Here is a 27014-nt window from a genome sequence, read left to right as displayed (position 1 = left end):
AGTCAAGAATAGATGATCAGGAGGCTGAAGAAAGGTACTCCATATTATGATAAATAGTAAGCATCCTTCCTAAGTTTCTACATGTAAGTCAATTATTGGATCCAAATTCATTTAACGGAGTGCTAAGTCACAATGAAAAAGGATTCTGCAACACTCTGGCAAGAACATACAACTGATTATTCTAGTCCTCCCCAGAAGGACCTACCACCATTTAGTCAGCTAAATGTGTGCTGGGGAAAGAGAAATACTTAGACCTTCAAGAACTGTTAGATACTGGGTCCATGCTGACACTGTAACTCTGGGATACAAAATCATCATGCTCCCAATTTGAATGGGTTTGTGGGGTTCAGGTAATGCATAGAATCTTGACTCATAGTGAGTCCATCAGTCTCCAAGTGGGAATCTGCTGCTTTCACAACCTGAGGAGACCTCACAGGCATCATGTTCTTAGTGAAGGGGCGAGAGGCAATATCTCCTCTACTTTAGAGAGAATATCCTAGCACACCCAGACCACAAAATCCCTAATATCATTATGAATATGGTAGGCCTTAGAGTGTTCATAGGTTTTGTCTTTCCTCTGAAGCATATTCTTACCAAGGTCACCAATGCAGTTGCCATTTATTTGTCTCACTTTGAACAGTTTGCATTATAACAACAGAATGGACCAATGTCATATTCTGCAGAAAGTCCACACAGTTCAGAGCCATTTGAAGGATATATGAGGTAACACATGAGACCGGAAATGTACCCTGTTGTCAGTCAGTTCCAGAAGAGTGAGGGCTACTTATGAATCACTTTCCTAATACAGAGGGGAAAAAAGTGCATTTGCAACACAAACAGTATGAATGCTCTTTGGAAGTGGCCATTCTAGAAGGGAGCAAAAATCTTAGGTGTGGCAGTTCCCTGAGGCCCAAGGCAATTTCTCCAGAGAAAGGCAGTTGTGAACAGTCAAAATTAATGTTCTCCTGCAGTTGCTGGATGGGGAATGGGCCCTGATGTGGAGATGAGGGTGGAGATCACAGTAGCTGTTACAGTAACTAATTCCCGTAGTCTTATTGAAAACTCAGTTATGTAAGATAATATAAATCCCAGAAAGCATTACTAGGATTTTAATATTACATTCAGTTACTAGAGTAGAAGTGGAAGAAAATCTAAATTTATTAAGTAATGTATTTTTTGGAATGTTCTAGTATTCCTGTCAGAGCCTTTTTGTCTTTGTGAAATGGATCAGGAACTTATAGAGTTTAACAAGATCTTCATATATTTTTCTCCAGCTAATATACTCTGTGTGCGTGTTTTAAGTTCATTTGACTTTGTCACTTTAAGAAGGTTCTCACCGGGCTCCTGGAATCAATTTATAGATGTGAGTATTCTTGTCCATACACAGAATACTGACACTTTCCAGAAGAGGAGGGGAAGGCTTTACCAATAAGAATTCAACACAAGGGATCCAGCAGACTTTTGCAGCTACAAGAAGCAGAAACCAGAATTAAGGCTTGTCTGTGATAGTGTTCCAGCCAGAACTAAATGCAATAACACACATATTGATTGACCTCACTCCTTTAAGCTTGCAGTTTGTGTGGTACAGGCAAGAAATAATTTGATTCCTTTGTTTCTGCCTCCATAATGCGGACAAGTTCCCTTGGCCCTTGGAGAGCATTCCTGAGGGGAAATAGTTCATCTTAAAGAAGACTTATCTCAGACTTTGGGTTAGTACAAGAGTGAAATCACTTTGTCCCCCTCTTTTCCACATTCTTGGTATCTAAATGTTAAGAGAAGCAACTGACAACCTCTCTGGGTCTCAGTTCTACTGTTTAAAAATGAAGAGGTTGGAATCAATGAAAACTGTGTACACTTCCAGCTATGAAATTGTTCTCTAGCTCCTAAGATCACCTTTCCATACTTTGGTTATCTTAAAATTGACTTTCACAATCATTGGTCAATGCACCCCACATTCAATGGTGTTGAAAACAAAATCATAACCAATGTCACCATAAAAAATTAATTAATTAAAAAATAAAACAAAATCATGTTACTGTTGTTGTTATTATTTCAGAAATAAGCTCCTCTATGGATCCAAACACATGAAAGTGATAGAGAAAAATGATAGAGAAAACACAAAATGACAAGTTGAAACCAGAACTATGGGGGTGGTATCCCTTTCCCGCAACTTCTTTATTAGAGGAAGCTGATTAACACTACTGCTGTCAGTTACCAGAAACTGTGGCTACGTCTTTAGAGAGGGAATTTGGAATGACACGGTTGTAGACTTAAGACCAAATCAGAGCCAAACCAGTAATTAGGTTTGTGCTGTCTTTTGATCACTAATATAAGACTAAGTTGTGGGATCCTGGAAGAGACGAAGGACAGATAATACAGCTAGAGAGTAGGTGCAAATGAAGAGAAAAAAAGAAAAAGTTCTCTACATATGTGGCTGCAAACCAAAATTCCAAAATACATATAGACGCCTCATGCTAAGTAAAACTACAAAATATCAATAACCAGAACATAAATTTCTCTAGATGACATAAAATTAAACATTTTGAAAAGCTTCTATAAAATGTTCAAATAATTAAGGAAAGAAATGTATAGCTACAATTAATAGAAAATAAAAACATAGAAACAAGAACAGGCAGAAAATGAAAAAGAACTCATTAGAAACCTTGGAAATAAAAAGAATTACTGAAATATTAAAAGAAATATTAAACTCTAGACTGAATGCAGACCTGAAACGAGTAAACTGAAAAGTAGTAAAAAGAAATTGATTTAATTTCCTTAACTAAATTTAGCAGTGAGTAAACATATGTTTCCACTTCTTAAAAGCAGTTAGCCCTGTAGTAAAAATGAGCAGCTCATCAGCACAAGATACAATATCACTTGGGCAGATCTCAAGGAGTTTTGTGGGCCCAAAACAGACGGCAGTAGGTCTTGCGGTGATATGTGACTTTGGTGGGAGCCCGCAGTCCCAGAGCTGGCCGCAAATCTGGTGCTGTATAGGCCTGATAAGGCATACCTCCTGAGATGACGCTTCCACCTAACCCATTCTGTGCTTTCCTGGGGTCATGAATTCAACGGCAAACAATAGCACTCAGTTCCTGGTAGCCCAGGCAAAGCCTGTCTGTCCAGGAAAGACTTTTGGTGGCAGGCCACAAACTCATGCCCACAAGCTTCAATAATCCTTAAACAGAGCTCGGGTATTTGCAGGCCTGAGGTGAGCAGCAGCTAGCCTTGCTATGGATCTGAAACTTGTACACGGAGCCACAGAGACAAAACTGGCATGTAACCTGACACTGCAGTGGCAGGGGGAAGTTTACTCACAAGATGCAGTGACTCCTGGGGTCCCTGCACCACCCAACATGCATATTACTCAGAGGATGCTCCAGTTTCAGAGACTTAAGGGCAACTGACAGGCAGTGTCAGGCCTTGAGGAACACTGGTCCTTCTGCTAAACTGCTGTAGGCCAGGCACAGGGGATAACAGGATCACTGCCTATAGCATTGTCTCTTTCACTTACTATAGATCCAGCACAAGCAACAACCATCTGTGGATCACTTTGTAGCTTCCACCAGGTAGCCCTGAGCAATCAAAGGCAGTAGATGACCCTGGCCTACTGAGGAGCACCTCCCAAGAGGCCACAAAACTAATGCACCTAGAGGCTGGCACTAGACCACACCAGAACAACTCCTGACTATTCCTACAAGTGGTCCACACAAAGAGTAGTCTCAACAAGTACACAAGCCTGCCAGGGCAAATCCCACTCAATGGGGTCAGCCCCCACATTGCAACACTTACTCTGGGTGTAGCCAATTCCCACAGTTAGTCAGCCTGAGCGTTAATCCCATGCACATGTACTAATACAAATAAAGGCTTAGCTACAACAGAAGATCACACATGACCCACACAAAGATCATATCCAGAGCCTCTGGCACGGGTGATCAAGAAGAGCATGCCACTCAGCCACATAGGACACCTTTTACGTAAGGCTATCTGGCCAAGACTGAGAGATGAAACAAATATTCCTAACATGTAGAAACAAACACAGAGAGGCTAATAAAATGAGAAAACAAGGAAATATGCCACAAATGAAAGAACAGGAGAAAACTCCAGAAAATAAGCTAAATGAAATGGAGGCAAGCAACCTACCACAGACAGAGTTCAAAATAATGGCTATAAAAATGCTCAATGAACTTAGGCGGAGAATGGATGAGCACAATGAGAACCTCAACAGACAGGTAGTAAGCATAAAAAAGGACATAGAAACCATAAAAAAGAACCAGACAGAAATGAAAAATAAAATAAATGAAATATAGAGTACACTGGAAGGATTCAACAGCAGATTGGATGAAGCAGATTAAATCAGCGAACTGGAAAACAAGGTAGCAGAAAACACCCAATCAGAATGACGAAAATAAAAAAGAATTTTAAAAAATGAGGATAGTTTAAGAGGCCTCTGGATCAACATGAAGTATAATAATATCTGCATAATAGAAGTATCCAAAGGAGAAGAGAGAGAGAGCAAGGGTTTGAGAATCTACTTGAAGAAATAACGATGGAAAACTTCCCTAACCTGGCAAAAGAATTAGACATACAAGTCCAGGGAGCACAAAGAGTCCCAAACAAGAGAAATTCAAACAGACCCACACCAAGACACATCATAATTAAAATGCCAAAGGTAAAAAATGAGCAGCTCTCTAAAATACCTGAGGAAAACACGTACACAAAGAATAAAAAGATAATTAATATAATCAACTATATCCACTTCAAATGCTATAGTTACTTAATGAAGGAATTCTGGTATCATCCCATAAGTCTTAAAAGCCTCCTGTTTATTATTGTCATTGTATGCCTTCAAACTCACCTAACTTAGGTGCTATATTAAGGTTATAAGAAATATGAGTCCTTTCTCTGAGCTGCTTAATTTAAAGGATAAATCTGAAGAATATTTATTCAGAATCTCACAACCAGTATGTTTACTTTTAGGGAAAAAAGACATAAAATAGTTTTTATGAGCCTTGTTGCCAAATTTTTATTTTATATTTCATCGAAAAGAAATGATAAACAATCTTGTCAATAAGTTAGTATAAAGAACTTCAGGAACTTCATGTAAACTCCAATTATATAATGTTAGCAAAGCTTAACAATTTTATTTATTCCAACAAGCATTTGACTTATTATTAATAAACAGATTGGCTTTCCAACAGGGGTTAAAAATACCAGATTTAACTAACTGCTTCTATTCACTCCTAACCTTTTCTCTCCATAGTCATATGGAAGTTATAATAAAATTTGTATCTGGTGGTTCATTCACATTTTAATATTATTTTGTTACTATTCAAGCCAGTGAATAGAAAATAAATTTACATCATGATAAGAGTGCAGGCAGATGCTATCCATAATGTTAACTACTTGTCACACATGGAGATGTCTTTTCTCCCTTGGGAATAGAATTTCTCATTTGCCCTTACTATAGAGCAGTAATATTTATTGTCTCTCAGCAAAAGCTACCAGGCATTCATTGGATGATGTGTTTTCTCAGAATAGAGTTTTACAGTTTCTGGTTTCTCTTCCTGGCTTCATCTCAGCTTTTAGCCTATGTGACAGAGATTCTCTTAGGCAGGCAGTATGGATAAGGAAAAGAGGTAAAATCATGCAGCTACAATCTCCTCTTTCCCGACATAGCCCACAGGGACCCCCCATCAATGGACAGATGGTTAAACTGCTAAAAATGCTAGAAGCAAGGGATGGAAAAAAACTGGCAAGTGGAGTTTTATCAGTCAAGCCTAATAGAATGCACATACCTGAACTCTGTTCCCTGAAGTCCAGTTTAAACCCAGATAACAGTTTTGGACACTTTTTGAAAATACTCTTGCTAACATCTCGAGAACTCTCATCCTCTACTCTCCACATGAACTCCTTTTAGTGACTACCAATGAGAGACAAGAAAACTTTTGAAAAATTTATTAATAAGCTAATGGTGATCAATATTAGTGTTCTGTATTCTTTTATAGTAGTACTGACAGACTAACTTCTTTTTTAAGTTTGAGACCTGGTGAATTGAGTGCTTGTATAAGCACTGTTGATGATGTAGCATTACCGCCTATTCCTGAAAGGTAAATTGTGAAGCAATTTAGAAGAGCAGGAAGATTATTGTCCTAGAAATTAGCGCACCTTAGATTTGGTTCTGGTGAAACCATTTCCTAGCAAAATGGCCTTGGATGAGTCATACAGTTTTTCTGGAATCTAGTTTTTGTTTTTTATTTTTTTTTAACTTGCAAAATATCAGCGTCTAAGACATTTTACTCACTTGAGTTGTAATTTTTAGATTCCATTACTTGAATGTGTGGTAGTATATGTGTAGAGGTAGCATTAAGTAGGAGAGAATTAAAAAAAAAAAAAAAAAGAGAGCACAGACTTTAGAGCTAGAGAAGTGAATCTTGTTCATCTTCAAATCCTGGTTCTACTACATGTTAGTGGAATGGCCACAATCCCTTAATCTCTTTGTACATATTGCTTCATTTGTAGAGAGGAGATAATAATGCATACCTCCCAACGTGGTTGTGAGTATTAAATTTAAAAACATAGAGAAAGAAAAAGATTGACCATTTACCAACATAGAATATGCAAACTAAAATGGCAATTTTATCTAAGTATTTTCAGATAAAAATTTGAATACCATTTATTTATGGATGACCAAGAAATAAAAGACTAGAACACTTTAGTTGAAAGAATTGTAGATTAGAATTAGATATTCTGTATTTAAATTCTGTTGTGTGGATGACAATGAAAATACAATATACCGAAACTTGTTGAGTGAAACTAAAGCTGTTCTTAAAGAGTAATTTATAGTATACTTTTAAAAGGAAAGGCTAAAAATTAATAATCTAAGAATCCAAAAAGACGGTATAATAAATTCAAAGAAAGTAGAAAAATGAAACAAAGTAAGAATAGAAATTAATGAAATAGAAAACAAATATGCAATAGATAAAAATCAGCAACAAAAATGTTGGTTCTTTAAAAATATCAATAGGTTTGACAAAGCCCTACAAGATGGATCAAGAAAAAAGAGACAAAGCACATATCACCAAAAGCGGGAGGGAAAGAGGAACATTACTAAAGAATCTATAGATATTAAAAATAAGATATTTTTTTAAGAATACGATGCCTATAAATTTAAAAAAATTAGAATAAGTGGACAAATAGCTTAAAAAACACCAATCTTATATGAACTCTTTCAGAGATTAAAAAAAGAAGAAGAAGAAAATGTCATATGAAGTATTGAATAATTTTGTCACCAAAATCTTGGTGACAAAATTATTCTATCAAGGGCAATACAAGAAAAGAAAATTATAGATCAGTAAATCATGAACATGGGTGCAAAATTTTAAATAAAATATTAGCCAACTGTATCAAACTATACATAAGAATATTATTGTAACATAATCTAATTGTGATTGTATATTTAACATTAAAAATTCAATCAATGGAATTCATGATGTAAACAGAACAAAGGAGGAAATAATATACTAATTTCAAAAGATGCCAAAAAGTATTTAATTAAATCCAATAGTCATTCACAATAAAATCACCCAGCAAATCAGTGATAGAAGTAAAAATTCTTAATTTGATAAGATTAGTATTTATCAAAAAATAATGTATATGAATAATAGACTTAATGGCATCCTACTGCTAAGAATGAGATAAGGATTTATGCTATTTCCATTTCTACTCAATATATAAAAAAATCTTAGACAATGCACAAGTTCAGAAAATAAAGTAAAAATTGTAAGGATTTGAAAGGATGAATTAAATTATCATTATTTATACAAGGCCTTAGTGTGTGAATAGGAAACAGAAAGATATCTACAGAAACACAAAGAAATCTAAAAGAAGTAATCATTTAATGAGGTCACTGTATTCAAGATCAACATACAAAAATCAATTGTATTTATATATATCATCTAAAATAAATTTTGTTTGAAGTTTACAAAAATACAATTTATAGTAGCAAAAACAACATCAATTATTTAGAAATTAAATTTAATGAAATATGGACAGGATTTATATACTGAAATTTATTTGCTGAGGTAAATTTTAAAAGACCCAAATAAATGGAAGAAATTATTATGTCCATAAATTAGAAGACTCAATATGTCAAAATGTCAGTTCTCCCACAGATTGATTGCTTAAATTCAAAGCTGTCTCAGTTAAGAGCCCAGAAGTACTTCTATTTGTTTCATTTAAGGAAACTGAAGATTTGATTCTAAAATTTATATAAAAAGCCTAAGATCCAGGAAAACTTAAAACGAGGGGAAAAAAAATCTTTCTCCAATAGATATCAAGTCTTGGCATAAAGCTACATAATTAAAATAGTGTGGTATTAGTACAAGGAAAGACAAGCAGGTTGATGGAGCAAATTAAAGAGTCCAAAAAGTGACCCATACATACTTACTCACTTACTTGATTTATGAAAAAATTGCCACTGCAAGGAAATGGAAGAAAATTGATTTCATGGTTTTTTATTTTCTCAATAAATGGTATAAGGTCAATTGGATATTCACATGGAGAAAATTCATCTTAACCTTTACTACGCACTATACAGAAAAATCAATTTTAGATAGATCATAGATCTGAATGTGAAAGATAAAATGATTAATCTTTTTGAGGAAAATATAGGAGAATGTTTTCATGATCTTAGAGTAGGCAAAGATTTTTTAAATAGGACAAAAAATACTAATCATAAAAGAATTGACTTAGAAAATTTGTTAAACTTAAGAACTGCTATTGGTAAAATATATATTTGAAAATAAAAAGGCAAACCACAGAGTGAGGAGAGGATTTGCAATACACAATTTCATTGAAAGCTTCATATCTAGAATATGTAAAGATCTCAAACAAGTTAATAAGAAGACAAATTCAATTTTTAAAAAAGGGGAACAGTCAAGAAGAAGCAATTTACAAAAGGGTTATCTATACGGCCACTAAATACTTTATCTAAAGGTGATCAACTTCATTAGTCATCATAAATATGCAAATTAAAACTGCAGTTAAGTACCATAGCACACCCACCGTAACTGCTAAAATGAAAATTTCAAGTGTTGTCAAGAACATGGAACAACTGGAATTCTCATACACTGCTGCTGGAAGTATAAATTGGTACAATCATTTTAGGATCCGTTTAGTAATGTCTACTGAAGTTGAAATATGCATACCCAGGACCCAGCATTTCCATTCCTGGGGACATACCCAGTAGGTACCCACACTTTCAAAAATATTCATAGTAGCACTATTTTTAATATCATCAGACTGAAAAAAAAAACAAAACTAAATGCCTATCACATAAATAAATGGCAATATACTTTTAATGTTATAAAATAAGAAGAGTGAACAAAACTTGCATGTAAAACATGAGTCTCACAAACCTGATGCTAAGTAAAAGAAGACAGTCACCAAAGAGAACATGCTGTATCTTCCATTTACATGAAATTCAAAAACAAGCAAAACTAATCTATGATATTAGCTGTAAAAATAGTGGTTAATTTGTAGGAAAGTATTTACTGGCATGGGGCATCAGGAAGCCTTCTGAGGTATCTGTGACCTGTTAGGAACCAGGCCTCACAGCAGGAGGTGAGCGGTGGGCAAGGGAGCAAAACTTCATCTGTATTTGCAGCCAGCCGCTCCCCAGCGCTAGCATCATGGCCTCAGCTCCACCTCAAATCATCAGGCATTAAATTCTCATAGGAGCACCAGTCCCTTGTGTCAAAAATGTTGAGAACTGTTGTTTTGGGGTACAGAAAACTTTCTATTTTTTGATCAAGGTGGTAGTTACATTTGTAAAAATTCATCCAGCTAGATATTTATGATGGGTTTTTGTATAGTTGTCATACTTCAGGGAAAGGTTTACTTATAAAAAATTGACTCTGTGACTTACTAGCTTTTCCTTCTTTGAAAAGTCATTTATACTTCATATCTTATTTCATCCATCTTTAAAATAGAAGTGAATGAATAACTGTTGCAGTGTGTAAAATAGGATTTCCCCCCCTTTTTTTCTCTTTTAAGTACAAATGTGGTCTACTGGTTAATATGTTCTAGGTGCTGGGGATATAATGGTGAGCCCGATAATTTTCCTGCCTTTGGTGTAGTTGCATTTTGTTTGAACACTTGTAATTATGAGAAGGATCACATTTAATTCAATCTGAGTTTGACCTTCTCTTTTAACTCCATACAGGGCATTGCCAAGAAAGTGGCAAAAAGTGCTAGAATTTATACTAGATGAAGATAAAGATGACACAAATTTTATATTTTTACCCTTCTATTCCTTCCTAATGATCTGTAAAATGGAGAGAGTATGTTTAAGGTAGCCAGGACAAAGTTGAGAGCAAAATATCTTGCTAAATACTGAAGATGAAAATTACCAGGGTAGTATATTTAAAAAGCTAATCTTTATAGAGTTTCAGTTTCCTTCTTTGTATTTTTGATCACCATTCGGCCTGGACTTAACTTTTGTCATTTGTCCGTTTTCACCTGAGATGAAGTTTACAGCCACTTTGCTGGTGACTTTCCCTGCCAATCCCCAGTGCTCTTAGTGCAGGTCTTTCTTGTCCATGGCTCCAACCTAAAGAGAAACTCATATATTGCTATGTGTCCAAGGTCACTTTTTGCAGTGTCTTTGCATCTCAACAGGAATCTGTACATGATGAAGGTGAACTATCTAACAAAGATATTAGAACACCATGGTGCATGAAGAGAAAATAATTTTTTCTCTAATACCTGGGAAATTAGAACAATTGCCAAAGTATGTGAATTCTGATTAACCTTAGAGCTGGGATAGCTTCACTTACCTTTCCCCAAGAAATAATAAAACATTCAGAAACTTTTGAGTCCCATTCAACATTCAAGGCGGGTGAAAAGGGAAGACGGTTGGGGGAAAACATAACCCTTGAGCTCAGTAATGTTAAAATCCTGTAGTTCATTAGGATTATCAAAAGATTTCCTTAATGACAATTTGACTTCACAAAGAGCAAATTTTATTTTCCTAATATACCTCTCACATTATGAAATATAGACATGACAAAATTCTCTTTGGTCAGTTAGTCTTAAAGCTCTTCCCTATATTTTGTTGATTTTGTCTTGATTGAGCGGTGATATGGGAAGACAATTACCACAGAAAGTAGAAAGTAGATCCTTTCACATAATACTGAATGGCAGCAATTACTCTGCAATATCCCTCTCAATAACAATAAAAATAATAGTAACATGTATAAAATGCTTTCAATGTGTTAGATGCAGTTCTAAGTTTTCATGTCTGAAATAATCTATTCTTCATGATATGCCTATATATTTTTTTAAAAAGTTTTATCGTGACATAATTTTTTTCAATTATAGTTGACCTTCAATATTATATTAGTTTCAGGAGTACAGCATAATGGTTAGACATTTATATAACTTTCAAAGTGATTCCCCCAATAAGTTTAGTACACACCTGACACCATACATAGTTATTGCAATATTATTTACTATATTCCCTATGTTCTACTCTACATCTCCACGACTGTTTTATAATTGCCAATTTGTACTTCTTAATGCCTTCACCTTTTTTCACTCAGCATCCCAACCACTCTGCCATCTAGCAACCATCAGTTTGTTCTCTGTATCTAAGAATCTCTTTCTGATTTTGTATTCATTTATTTTGTTTTTTAGATTCTACATATAAGTGAAATTATATGGTATTTGTCTTTCTCTAAGTTATTTCACTCAGTATTGTGGTACAATTGATATAGAACACACTGCACATACTTCAAGGGTATGAATTAATGAGTTTTGACATAGGTATATACCCATGAAACCATCACCATCATCGAAATTAAAAAAAATGACCACCTGCAAAAGTCTTCTTCTGCCCTTCTTCTACCTCCCATCATTGTCCAACCACTTAACTGCTTTCTGTCACTATAGACCAATGTGCACTTTCTAGAATTTTGCATAAATTGAATCATATAGTTTTTGGTGGGGAAGTCGCTCACGTATTTAACTTAGTATAGAGATTCATCCATGTGGTTGTGTGTATCTAGTTCCTTTATTCTTATCACTGAGTAGTAGTCCATTGTGTGGATATATCACACTATATTTATGCATGAATCTATCAATGGGTATTCAAATTGCTTCCAGTTTTTGGTTGTTAAAAATCAGGCTTCTATGGACAATTATGCATAAATATTTTTGTAAACATATATTATTATTTTATTGGGTAAATATCTAGTAGTCAAATAGTTGGGTTATATAGTTTGTTTATTATTTTAAAAACTGCTAAACTATTTTACAAAGTGGTTGTACAATTTTGGTTATAGAATTTTACTTTTCATCAGTGTATAAGAGTTCCAGTTATTCTATAATATTTTCAATACTTGTTATTGTCTGTCATTTTTTTTTTACTTTATCCATTATAATAGGTGCACTGTAGTAGTATATCATTGTGGTTTTAATTTACATTTTCCTAATGACTAGTGATGGTGGATCTCTTTTCATGTGTTTATTTGCCATCTGTTTATTTATTTTTTTTGAGTAAATTCTCTGCTCAGATCTTTTTTCCTGCTTTTGGAGGCTCATTGTTATATACTTGTAAAGTGTTAGGAACATATGGCTCTGGAAAAATAACTTATACTAGAAACATAACTGTGAACAGTAACTATGAGCAATAACTTATACCAAAGATATCTAACAGCAACCAGCTTCATATACTTAGGTTAATATAGTTTTATTTTACTTCTTTCTTCTCCAAAAACAAGTAACATTTCATAGATTCCATAATATGCACGACAGCATTTCTTAGACTTTCCTTGGGACAAAATTAATCTGCGACCTTTCCTGTGGAAAAATGTTGAGTGGACAGAAAAGCTTTCGTTGTACAGGACTAAGTTCACATGTTGGTTCTATTGCATTCTAGTTGTGTCACCGTGGGAAAATTACTCATGCCTCTGAATCTTAATTTCTTTATTTGGACAACTGGGGGTGGACACGAGGGGTATGCCCCTTATAGAGCTGTCATGGAGATCAGAAGAAGAAGGAAGGGAAGGGTCCAGGACTGTGCTGGACTTATCTGTGTTGTTTTACATTTTTTTACCTATTTTTTTTTTTTTTTTTTTTGCTGTGTAACTTGAATGGGAGACAAACCAGAGATGTGAGTAGAGTTTGAGAAATAAATATATAATATTCTTGGAGGACTCTTTTAAACACCCTTTAAGTACATGCCTTTATAATGATATACATAAGAGTAAATGTTCTGCTACCTAGAACTATAGAATGTCAATGAACAAAAGGTACTTGACACTATGCATGAAACTTTGTATAAATCAGCACAGGGAATATAAAAGAATATCTCCTTTTGAATACTTGAAGTTTAGCTAGAGACTCAGAATATGCCCCCATAATTCTCTCTCTCTCTCTCTCTCAATTCTTTTTTTTTTTTTTTTTGGTTATTTCAAGTTATATCAAATGTTTACTAAGAGACAGAGGACCTCCTCTGACTAATGCTGAATGATGTTGATGTTTTTATGAAGAAAAGAGATGCTATTATTTACTATAATTGGGTGGAGAGTAGATCGGAAAATTGGGATTTGAGAATCCTCAATAGTACTAAGTATTTTTTAATGAATGTCAATATGTTCCAAAGTACCTTGTGATCAATTGTATGATTTCTTTAATTGCTCCTTAAGCTTGGTTTCCCTTGATTAGAATACCCTTCTGTATAGGGTTTTTCAACACCAAATATGTCATTCCGAGTCTCCTTCTTCAGCACTGACTGGGTGTTCAGTAATTCAATTCATTTCTGATGCTAACATCTCACAGTTAGTGCAGACCCCACAGGTTAAGGGCTCAGTCCACAAAACTGCACCAACTTCAGATGTCAGCTGTAAATGGGGTTCCCTGGATACCTATACTCCTCTGCCTGGTGACTACCAACTCAGGGCTTCCAATAACCTCCCCATCCCCTTCTCAGGGCTCAGGTTCAATCATTTTCTGGAATGACTCGCAAAACTCAGGAGAGCACTTCACTTATGTCACTGGTTTTTTATAAAGAATACAACTCAGAAACAGCCAAATGGAAGAGATGTATAGGGCAAGATAGATATGTGGAGTCACAGGGCTTCCATGCCCTCTCCAGGCACACCACCCTTCCAGGATATCAATGTATTCACCAACCCTGAAGGTCTCTGAACCCCATTTATAAGGGTTTTATGGGGATTTTTATCACATAGGCACAAATGATTAAATCATTGGACATTGATGATCGAACCCAATCACTAGGCCCTTGTTCCTCCTGAGGGGATATGGTTTAAAGTTTAAACTCTATTCACATGGTTGGTTTTTCTGATGACCCATCCCCTCCTAAAGCTACCTAGAGCTCCCTCCATTTGAGTCCTGTCATTGGCAAACAATGTAAATTCCAAGCATTTTAGGAGCTCCGTATGTGAAACTGAAAATGAAGACCAATTTTGCATGGAACAAAAAAAATGTGGGCAGCAGTGGCATTGTGCTAGGTCCAAGTGAAGGATTTAAGAGAAATTCCATATTTCTGCTCATTCTCTTGAGTTTCTGTGCTCTGTCCCCTGAATAGCATGCCCCAGAGAACGGCTGTTCCTTGAGTCCAGTCCCAAAATGAGGACAATTGGAGTAGATCTGAACTCAGACTACAACCAGGGACCAAGCCCAGCAAAGCCCAGCTGAGCCCAGCAGAGTGTTACCTAACCCACAGACCCATGAATAAGAAATGAATGTGTTATAAACTACTGAGATCTTGAGTTTGTTTGCTGCTACAGTACAAGCTGACAAATACATACATCAAAATGCATTATTTCATGTTTATCCTTTTCTCACCACTAGATTTTAAACACAGTTGTACAATATGTTGGAAATAAAACATTTTTCACTAAGTTCAGAATTGCCATCCATTTAGATTTTTCTTTGCTTCTTAAGTTTTAAGCTAAACTTTAAAAAAAAAACTTCATTGTAATTTGCTCTTATGATTCAAGCCCTCTTAAATTCACATAAGCCTAGAAATTAAAGGAATAAATAAGTAGTATAGCTGTGGGGCAAAAGCCAGTGTGGACATTGTAAAACCTAATATGTTTGAAAAATATGTTCCTTGAGTTACTCTGTCCAAATGCCACTGGCTTCCTCCATCCTTGGTTGATAGTACATTATGTTCAGAACTCTTCAAAATGCAGCCAACCTGCAATTCAAACCTGTTCACACAGAGGCAAGATTCCCAGCGGGAGATGCCTCACAGAACTTAGTCATCTCTTGACTAAGAACTGTTAGTTGGGGATGACAGCTCTGAAAAGGAAAGTGGGGTTGGAGGTGAAGTGCATGCTGAAGAAATGTGTATGAGAAAGAGTCAAGAAGCAAGGGAGAAAAAAAAACAACTGAAGTTTGCCCTGTAGAAATTCAACTTGCTATGTGTGTATATACTTCAAAGCCCAGAGAATCAAAGCAAAGAAGGTGTTAGCCCACAGTAAGAAAGGAGCACACAGCTCTGCTGCCTCGGTGCTGGGGCAGGTGCTGGCTTGGGCTAAAGAAGGGAGATAATAAACTAGGGATGCTTCTGAAAGCTTTCCTTGAAGTTGTCTATTTGGGCTTTTTTTGTTTTGTTTTGTTTTCCCCTTGTTCTTGGTGTTTTTCTGGCTACCAGGCTGCTACAAACTCAGGGCTTGAAAGCAATGCTGACTGTCAAGTCTGCAGGAAAATGAGCACAGCAATGCCCATCTCTTTGATTTGTGTTCTATTTACCATTGATTTTTTTCCCCCTCACAACCCGAAGAATCATAATGATTAATGAACAGTCTATAATATCAAAAACATGAAATAAAATTTCCTTCTGAATAATCTTTAATTATGGTTTTTATTAAGTAATTTGTAGATCTCTGGGCTCAGGCCCGTGAGTTGTGTGAGAGGCTGTTTGATTTTAAAAGCAAGTGCAAAGCTATTGACAAACTCAGGAACCTTTGGTCTATAAATAGCTCAATTTCAATATATGAGCTTTATAGTCTTCTCTTTGAAACCATTTATATCCTTTAACGTAATGCAACATTTTAGTTTGTCTTATATTTAGTAATCTCTGTAGGTGCTTGGTGTATTTAATTTTCAACCAGTTTCAGCCTGAGCCATCAACATTACTTTTTTTTTCAATTTTGGAGTTTGGGTCACTAAAATAATTGTTGGAGCTTAGCAGAGTTTGATGGATTGATTTCCATGATCTGCTACATATCTACTACAAAATAAATGGCTACAATTTGGATATTGAGACATTCCGTTTTTACTATTGTTTGTTTTTCTGAGACAGTTTTGAAAAAAAATTATATAGGAAAGTAAAGTGTACTTAATGGCATCACATGCATTAGAAAAATTCTTTAGTTTGGGGGAAAAAATTAAAAGAGTTTCCTTCCTAAAGCTGGAGGTGCTCTATGTAGATTGTTCATCATTATAACACTGGGCTCCTGCTTGTATTTTAGGTTCAACCTCCTTCCTCTAGAAAATGGGATTCAATGGAAGCAAGGTCCAGGAAATTGTGGATCCTGTTTAAAACACATTACTCTCTGTAGACAACCTAGGAGAACCTACATCCTGTAAAACAAGCCCTCTTTTTACACACACGCACGCATGCACTCATGCACACAGAGAGGTAAATTCCCCTGACATTCCTAAATTGAACTCCTGCATAAGAGTAAATAGTTGGCATGTGTCCGCCTGTCTACTGAGGAGTGAATATATGAGAGATTTTCATATCGTTTGACATTTTCCAAACTTGGGAGAGGGATGGCTGTAGAAAAGCAGAACTTGTCATTCTACCATGTGGCCAAAAGAAAAGAAATGAACAGAAAATGAAAGCTTTCCCTGGGCGCTACGAGACTCTGCTTCAGGCTCCTTCCTCCTGTGGCAAGCATGGATCATTAACACTGGTAACGTCCTCACTAAATCTGCTTGGAGAAAGTGACATGTCTAATTTGTTACCGACAGACCTACGGCTGGGGAGTATGTTTAAAATGCATCACTCTTTCTCCTAGACCCTTTGCATTGCTGTGTGGTTTCTGTCAGGTAGGCCTGGTATTTGGTTAAGACTATCTGTGATTTCATCAATCTCCTCAGCGGCCTCCCGAAAGGTCTGCTACCTGAGCTCGCCCCTCTGTTCAGTTCCAGTAATAGCCTCTGCCAGCAAGCCTGAAGGTGCTGTGATTTGAAATTCAGAAGCTGGGGAATGATTTCTTAAGCAAGTAATTACCATTAATAATCAATAGCTTTTAGCCTGATGAATAATTGTGACAGATCTGGGTAAGATTAAACTTGTTCTTTGAGACATATGGATGTGTCAATAATACTAGTTTCATTAACTACAAAACATATTAGGGAGCTCATTTCGATATACTTTAGAGTGATTTTGAATTAAACTAGGCGAGTTTAAGAACATAATGCAAATGGGGTCTGTAAGGAATGAAGATGAGTTAGCTTTGTGAAGGAAATTTTAAGTCATGACATGTGATCTGAAGTTGTAATAAAGTGACTTTTATGTGGATGAGAGTGATAGTCTGATCCCAATGCCAACAAAATTCAGATAAATGATTATAGATTTTACACATCATATAAAATATTTAGACTATACATTGGGCAAGCTTTCTTTATGGAGTGGTCTTTAACTTATGCAATAAACCACAAGGGAAATGAATCAGGGGTAAACCATCTATTTACCCCTATACTTTGTGTCTCACTCCTAGTTAGAATTAGGGTACTGAGTCTTTGTAAGCCACTCATGGAATTCTGAATATTTTAGAACTGGAAGTGAGTTCCTCATAATGTCAAAGAAACAACTATATGCTGTGATAGATGTGGGGGTGGTGTCACAATTTAAAGAAAAATTCATGTTCTTTTTTGATTTTACATTTATTTTTCTTTTAGCTTAATGTCAGCAGTTTCCTGATTTAGAAGTCAGTCTTTTACTACTTAGTGATCGTCCCTTCAGTCAGATCCAGAACATATGCACTATGTGAATGGAATATAAACCAGTAATAATCTAGTCCCTGTTAATATATCAGGCAATTTGCTATGCATTGTACATACATTATCTCATTTAATCCTCTAAACTTATGAGATATTTATATCATTGGCTCAATTTTATATAAAGAAACTGAAGTTCTAAAGATCATACAGATTTGGAATTTTAAGAATTGAGGAATAAAGTAAGTGGAAGATAGTGTAGGAACATTACAGCCACATAGAAGCAAAGTTTAGTGAAGGACTGTTTCAGACAGCCCTGTTTAGGAGGTAGATACAATAAGAAATTCATTTACTCTTTCTAAATATCAAGGGCACAAAGATAAATAATAAACAGTTCCTATTTTTGAGACCTAAATGTTATGGAAACCATTTGGGTAGGACAAGTTCCCAAAGGAGATAACCACTGAGCTATGTCAGGAGTACAGATGGGAGCCTGCCAGGATAATTCCAAGAGAGAAGCTAGACTAATCCAAAGGAACAATTTAGCATAGAGGGATGAAGGGCCAAAGACCCCGATGTTAGTGCAGTGGTGAGAAGCGTAGTATGGTGTCAGCTTGGTAAAGGGGAGCAATGAGTAAGGTGAAGGAAATTCTAAATGGCAGGAAATGAGGCTGAGAAGTTAGGTTGGAGCTGGATGCTCAGAGTCTGGTATATTGCTACATTGGAAGACCCTCTAGCATAACAGGTCTTTAGCAGTATATTCTTTACTTTCTTTCACCTTTAAGATTGTCCAGCCAGAGACCCCACATATTGCTTCTTTTCATCTATAAAAGTGTCCAGAAACCTCAGCTTTTGTTGAGTGCAGAAGCTCACTGGTGGTGAAAGACAAACGGTTTGGCTCATTTACTTACCACACAGGAGAAATAACTTCTGGGTTCAATATCCCGCTCAGTACACTTCTCTTATAGGCCTTCCTTCTCAATTCTCTCTTGATGTCTAGAAGCATTATGCATAATGCCACTAAGGCCACTACTAGCCTGTACTGTGTCTGTGTAAATTGGAAAAAGCTGGACTATCTTCTCTTTCTTTACCCCAACTGTTAACAACCCCATTGATGCCTCACTTAGGAGACAGAGGTGCTTTTGAACAAAGAATGTCCCTTATTCAGGTAGACACAATCTCTTGCTGGGCCCACGGCTATTATATTTGAGATGCCACTCTCTCTGCTTGACTAGACATCATTGTACAAATCTCAAAATGCATAGCCAATTATACTTTGTAGCTCTTTTCATCAATTTCCTGATAAATGACACAATGTAATGGATCATGCTGTCTTAGAATATGGCAAACTTCTGCCACTGAAATTTCTAGAACAAAGGCTGAACCATTATCACTGATTAGTGATATTAAAGGGAAGATTTTTGTGATGGTGGAGCATTCATAGATGGACTCTCAGATGCTTCCTGACACAGACACTTTGCCCCTGCTTCATGACTTCTCAGAGAACTGTGACAGCTAAGTGACCTGTTACCATTGAATGAAGAAGGTCTGTGAGTACGTGGTGTTAGAAACAAATGGCTCTCAGAGAAGATGGAAAGGACATATTTCTTAATGAGAATTGGTCCCTTGGATATCAATGCTCACTTTTATCTCATTTTTTTAGAGGTCATTCTGTCAAGGTAAGAAAAATAAGATTTTGTGGATATGGATTATTTTATAGCCTCATGTACTAACAATAAGTTAACTATCTTCGATTCCTCCTTAACTCCAAGTACCAGACATGTAGAGGTGGAGAATTCAGAGATTTGGTAAGGTACTGGCTCTACTGTTAACTGCTTGTGAGAGTCCAAGTAGGTGACCCTGTTTTTCTGTCTTTCAAATGGCATGTCTATAAAATGAAGATATTGAGGAAATTGCCTCAAGTTTCCTGTGCTTATTCCCAACCACATTGTGAGGATAAGCATGAGCCCCATCCCCATTTACCAAAGGTATCATCACACAGCAGACTGGACCCCAAGGACACACATAATCCCTCTCCTTCCTCCTTTCCTAATAGGAAAGGTAGCATGCCAACCACTTAGCCCTTTTCCTAGCAATTGACACATTCAACAGCAAAAAGGAAACTCTGCCTCAAAAGGTTATTTAAATTGTTATTGCAGTGCTCTGATTTAAAACAAAAATGAAAACTGAAAATCAGTTATAGCCCTCTGGAGGTTTAACTAGAGACTCATTCAAGTCATTTGCTTCTACAACTGTTATACATTAGGGCTAGCACATTGTCTGTATAATAACACAGCAAGATGTTCCCCACTCAGTGGGCTTTACTACAGAGAACTCCCATCGATCATGTCACCATCATATATGCATCATTTTTAGTACATTCTGCATGTTCAGTATTCTGCTACAGATTGTATGCATCACTCCACGTAAGTCAATTGATGTTTACTTTAGAGAATAAGTATAAATGTAGGTACACTAAGTGAAGAGTGTGTTTATATTAACGAAGCAAATTTGCATGACTGTGCATATTAATTACAACATTAGTCAAGTGGTTCTTATAGGGATGGGAACATACATTGTATACAAGTTATTTAAAGTTCATTCAGGTGGAAAATATTTAGATAAACCAAAAGCAGAATTCTAATAAATGCAACATTGGTTCTTAAATCATTCTAGTATTTACCTTACTTTCTGAGCTTTGTAGCTTTCGGCACAAAATTATATGGTAAATTGCTAAGCAAGAGGAGTTGAACAAAAGACACCTTCAATTTGCATGAACAAGGTCAGCATTAGGTGTCAGGGTGGGATGGGGAGATCAGCATTAGGTTCTTAACTTTGGGTTTTTGTTAAGTGATGTAATAATGACAAGGGTGGGACAAGAGGTCACTAGTAGGTGCCAGTACTGGCTTCCTCTTGTCCAGAAGCACACAGGGCAAACACAGAGTCTGCATGGGACTACCAGCGTATTCGCTGCTTCGAGGTCTAGACCAGATGCTTTGACTCTCCTTTCTAATTTTTACTTATAAACAGTTCTGGGGTATCCAGTTGAAATTTCCTGTTTTAATTGGGTGTCATGTTTTTGTGGAAAGCAGGAAGCATACTACCTTCAGGAGAAAAGAGGTTGTTTAAAAGAAATAGAGCTGAAATAAGAACAGTATATACCAAATCAAAAGATCTGACTTTAAGATATGAGGTTTTTGGCAATTCATTGAGTTTTAAGTTCTTCACTAGTAAAGCTGGTAGAAGATACTTAGAAAAAATGGAACTAATACGCTGCAAGTCCTGCCCAGTGTTGCATTTAGTTTGAATGAGCTCCTGTTGGTGAAGAGATATTGTACTGCAGGAGCTGAAAGGAAGTTCTTTGGTAAGAGTGGGAGAATGGCCATAATCCCAATGGGGCTGGAAGGCTGGCCATTTACTGGGACTCAGTTATTGGACCTTGAGACCAATGAGGGCATAGAGGCTAATGGAATGATTTTTTTTTAAAACTCTTAAACTAGAGTTCTTTAAATTGTCCCTAACAGGAAGAGGATATGACATAGTATCTATATGAAAGTGAGGCCTGCAGATAGGGTCAGGCCAAGGATTGAGCTGTCCTCTATGGCTTTACTCCTTAGTTTGCAGCATAGCCATTCACATTGGATTAGTTCCCATGGACACAATACTTAAAGACATCAATAGCTAAGAATTTAAATTTGCAATGAAATAAAAGTGCTACAGGCTCAGAACCAGTGACTATTGTGAATCATGCCTTTTATCAATGCCTCAAACTCAACGCTTTAACAAAACTAACTGTTCAACAGTAATTAATAGTAGTTTATATTTAAACTCCTTAAAATAAAGAATTTATTATTTCTAATTTTACTTTAAATATAAAACAGGCTAGTCTAAGACAATTAGAATGACACTGAAAATCTTATGTCATGCCCAGTGCTTTCAGATATGTAATTAAAAATTACAAAATAATGATGCCAAGATGTAAAATAAAAATAAGGAAGTCCAACGAAGATCTAATTCCCACCCCTGCCCCACAAAGTTGGCTCATTTAATGCTCTTCTTGGGAAATTTCATTATTAAACATAAGCTTTTTCAAAGCATCTTTTTGGTGCTTCTGCTTTGCAGAGTGCCCTAAGCATATGTTTTCTCTGCCTCTTGGGAAACACAGAACTGAATGAACACAGCGCAGTATGTCACCAGAGTAGTAGCAACTCTTTTGTACTATAGTCTGGGGCTCAGATTCAACAAATACTTGGAGCAAGAGAATGGAGGTAAGAATGCCCACAGCAAAAAGGGTCAGTCAAGGAGTCAAGGGGACGGTTGGTCTCCCCACACCTCTGAGTAAGAAAACCATGGAAGCTTCTCTGGAGTTCTGTGGCTGCACAGTCACTGAGCAGTATTTCAGCAGGCAGTTGACAAGATGAGTAGCTTTTCTGTCTGTAAAAATGGTGGAAATGAAAGAAAAGATATATTTCTGCTCAGTTAATGTGTGAAGAGTCAGCAGCAAGTTTAAAATGAAACGAATTGATAACATGCTTCTAATCCCTCAGGGAAACAAATATAAAGATAAAATCTGGCAGCCTGTCCTTTTTGTCTCCCTTGTTCTTGGCTGTGGTAGTATGTTGGTCAGCAAAGACCTCTCAGCACCTGGTTCAGAGACGAGTAGGTATATAATATTATCCTTATACCTTACTTTCTAACTTCTCTATTTTGTCTCAAGACCAAAATTTGCTAGGATTTGTTGTTGCCGTGATTCTTGGAGGTGAGATTGTCACTGAGGCATGAAAAAGGATGGGTATAAAGAATGAAGATCTGACTAAAAATATGTTATAAAAATAAAATAAGAAAGCATGGAAGAATAGGAGCTGAATAACCAGAGAAAGAAAAAAGAAGAAACCAGTTATGAGCTGAATTTCATCTCCCCCCTCCGCCAAATTCATATGCTAAAAGTGCTGATTGCTAGTACCTCAGAGTGTGATTGTATTTGGAGATAAGGCCTTGAAGTGATGATTAAGGTAAAATGATGTCATATGGTTAGACCCTAATGTAATGTAACTGATTTCCTTAAAAGAACAGAAGATTAGACCACAAACACACGGAGGGAAGAAATGAAGATACGGAAAGAAGGTAGGCATCTATAAGCAAGGAGAGAGCTCTTGGAGGACATCAACTCTGCTGACATCTTGATCTCCAATTTCTAGCCTCAAGAATTGTGAGATAATAAATTTCTGTTGTTTAATACACCCAGTCTGTCAGAACCAGAAAATAAAATCTTCCAAAGATAAATATAAAAAATAGAAAAAAGTAGCAGATAGTTAGAAATCTACAGGAAAATAAGATAAAGATAAACAAATAATAGAGCACAAGTAAGAAAACAAGAGGAAAATGAGGAGGGGAAAATCAAAGGCTACGGTAGCAACTCTTGCTGAATTTCTGTGGAATGGAGGAAATGAGGCCTCGAAGACCGTAAGGCGCAGAAGAAAAGAATACAATAAGAAAAAACAAACATTGGGATTTACGTGTGCATGGTCGAAGTAAAATATGAACAGTTTAGTTGAACTCTTTCACCTTTTCAAACACTGATGCCAAATAATTCTTCCCGGAAAACTTGGATTATTTGGGGAAATAAATATATGAGTGAAATAATTCTTGATTGTTTGTAAGGAACAATTTCAAATGAAGAATAACAGCAGGGAAAATGCCAGTAGGTTGTTATTTTTAAAAGAACAGGCTTATCCATAGGTGAGTCGGTAGTTAAGAATTCTGTTAATGATGATAGTCTGGCTCCTTTTCTGCTCATGTTGGCACTCTCCAAAACAGAAGTTTTGCTGATGATTTGCCCAACAATATGTCACAGAAACTGTGGAAGAATATCTGATATGTGAGGCTTGTAGTCAAGTGCTGAGAAGAGAAAAAAATGTGTTCCAGATATTTTGCAGATGTTCTCAGATCAAATTATGGTGTTGAAAAATTGTATAGTATGTTCAATGAAGCATCCAAGATGAAAAGACAGTTCAGTGGCTTTGTAATCTGGTTAAAAAAAGAATCGCTAACAGTGCTTATGTAGGGTATAATTCACAAGTTCAGAGCTGTCAATGGTGTAGTCAAAGGCAAGGAAGTTAAAGCATTTGACTTTTTAAATAACTTTCTCATAAATTAACATATAAAAACCTGGATAATAGATCTTCCTGATTTTTTATTTTCTATATCTGTTGAGTAAGCGCTAAGGTCTTCTATTTTGTCTGTATCTTTTTAATCCACTAGTACATGTTCTATACACATAAAATGCTTAAAACATTAAATGGATGGAAGAAAATATCCTAAGAATTATAGAATTTCAGAGTATGGAACAAAATCAAGCATCATTTAGTTTATGTTTTTTAATTTACATTCCTATATAACTTAGGTTCTAAGGACCTGAAGGATTTGAACAAGGTCATTCTGATGAAGAGTATGTTAAATCAAGACGAGGACACAAATGAAGGAAATCTGAGTTTCCTGGACTTGGAAAACCTTTGAAAAAAGATGCAAAATGTTTCAACCAACATTTTTGCTATTGTTTTGAAAAGAAAATAAACCTCATAAGAAGATATATTTAGATATAAACCTGGGGCATTATAGGATATACCAAAAGTGATAGAAACCAATATTTGGGAGAAATCATGCCTTTATTCATTCAACAAATACTTATTGAGTATCTGCTATGGGCGAGGCACTATTTAACCCTGGAGATATAACAGTGAACAAAAAGTCAAAACTCTCCATCCTTATGGAATTTACATTGTAGTGCGGGCACACAATGAAAACAATAAAGATATGTGGAAAGTCAGAGATAACAGTGCTCCTGAGAAAAATAAATTAATAAAGAGATATGGAGTCCTGTGGTAAGTTAAAATGAGCTGATCAGAATAAGCCTCACAGATAAAAAAAAGTGTTTATGAAAAGATCTGAAACAGAAAGGGAAGTGAGCTGTATAGGTAAATAGGGGAGGAACACTCCAGATAAGAGGATAAGTTTTGTGGAGGTGTTGAGCGATTCCTAGATTTTCATTATTTTGGAGTCTCAATAATCAGGATTGGTTGCCAATATTTATTAAATTAAGGGGGAAATAAGGACAAATGCCAATTGTCCTCTTCACTGTGTGAAGTGAAAATATTCTTAGGGGTCAAATGTGATCTTTCAAACTATCCTGATATATACAAACTGGCTCGGGGGAGTGGATCAATTTAATAAACTGGTTGAAGATGGTGAAAGGAACCTTTGCTAAAGTCAGTCAATAGCTAGTTGTTTTCTTTCATGTCAGTTTTTATCTGTGAACACAGTATGACTGTTTAGGTTAAGGAATCTAAATTGAGGTACTACTTTCTAACAAAAATACAATGGATTTATTCAGAGTGTAACAGCCAGAAGTGTAACCTTCCTGAAGAAATTAACAACTTAGCATTTCTAGGTCATGGGAGACTATGAATTCTACCCTCTGAATATGATACTTTAGACATGTTTAGTATAAATGCAAATCTTACCAAAAAGTGGCATGTCAGCACGGTTTGCAAGGACTCTTTTCCTTAAAAAGCAAACCTAAGAATTGATCTTTCCCAAACATTAAGTTTTTCTATACCAATCTTTATGACAACTTGACATACGAAAAATTGAAAATTCAATGCAGATATATTTTAAAAGAAGAGTCTTTGTTTTCTATATATACACACTTACTTTTTGGTTCCTGTGCATTAAAACATATTAAAGTGTATTTTACACATATCCAATTTGCCTATCATATTAAATGCTCACCTGTGGAAATAGTGAAGCACTAATGTAATGGTCCACATCACTCTATTAGAGTTATCATCTACTCCTCACAGGTTAAATATGGAATAGGAAGAGGTTAAAGATGAGTGCTGGAGTTAGGAGAGGTGGCAAAGCAGTGAGATGAGCATCAGTAACTGATGATTTCTGGAAATGTTTTTGAGCATTGGAGTATGAGAGAGCCACAGTTTGACCAAATATTCTATTTTTGGATATGCCTGGAAGTAGGACCCACAATGAGACCCACCCCAAAAATGTTTTTCCTTCATATAATAATGCAGTGACTAAGCTTTGTAAAGCATTTTCTCTATTTGCTTAAGAAAGAACTTCATTTTCAAATCTGGTGGTGTTTTGTGTAGAGATTGTATGAGGGTAGCAAGCTCTGCTATCAGATAAGAAGGATTCTAATCCTAACTCCGATACTCTGCTCCACCTTAGGGTTATTGTAAATTTAAATGACAAAACACACATAAAGTGCTTAGAACAGTGTCTGGCACAGTGGATGGGCTCACATACATTATGCATCATTACTATGTTTTAATGGCTCTTGGAATATAAAAAAATAGACATTTTAAGTAAAGTACCAGACTAACTTGTTGCTTAAATTTCATTCTAGTATAATGTAAAGAACATGGACTTTGCAGTGACAACTGTGTTTTAGCTTTAGCTCCACCTCTTATAAGACCTTATGACAAAGTAAGTTATCTTCTTTTAGCTTTGGTTTCCTCATCTATAAAGTAAAGGCACCATGCAGGGCTGAAGCAAAGTGACGAAGAAAGATTAAATGCTAAAATTCAGTAAGAAATGGCATTCCTCATATCAATCTTATGGATACTTAATGTCATATCAGATTTGTGTGTGTGTGTGTGTGTGTGTGTGTGCGCGCGCATAGTTATGATACTAAGCATCAAATTATACCCGCTATGCCATATCAAGACCTGTAAAACATATTTTCAAGGCATAAAAATTTAAAAGCATTAAATTCGTTAGCAGCAAAGACCCTGGAAATAATATATTTTATAAGCAAATGAACGAAAACCAAGAAAAGGCATGTGTATTGTTCCTGAAGTTCACATAATTAGTTAGTGACAGATCTGAGGCCACAGGTCTCTGACTAACAGCCCAGAACTCTTCAAAATTTCTCCCGTAGCTACGTTCCTCAGCAAGTCTCTCACACAGCTAAGGTTTATTATGATTACCTACCATTTAATCTAAATAGTGAAGATCTT

Source organism: Rousettus aegyptiacus, unplaced genomic scaffold (assembly GCF_014176215.1).
Source record: "Rousettus aegyptiacus isolate mRouAeg1 unplaced genomic scaffold, mRouAeg1.p scaffold_m13_p_11, whole genome shotgun sequence".
Taxonomy (NCBI): Eukaryota; Metazoa; Chordata; class Mammalia; order Chiroptera; family Pteropodidae; genus Rousettus; species Rousettus aegyptiacus.
The sequence above is the reverse complement of the archived record's forward strand: the minus strand, read 5'-3'. Positions refer to the sequence as shown.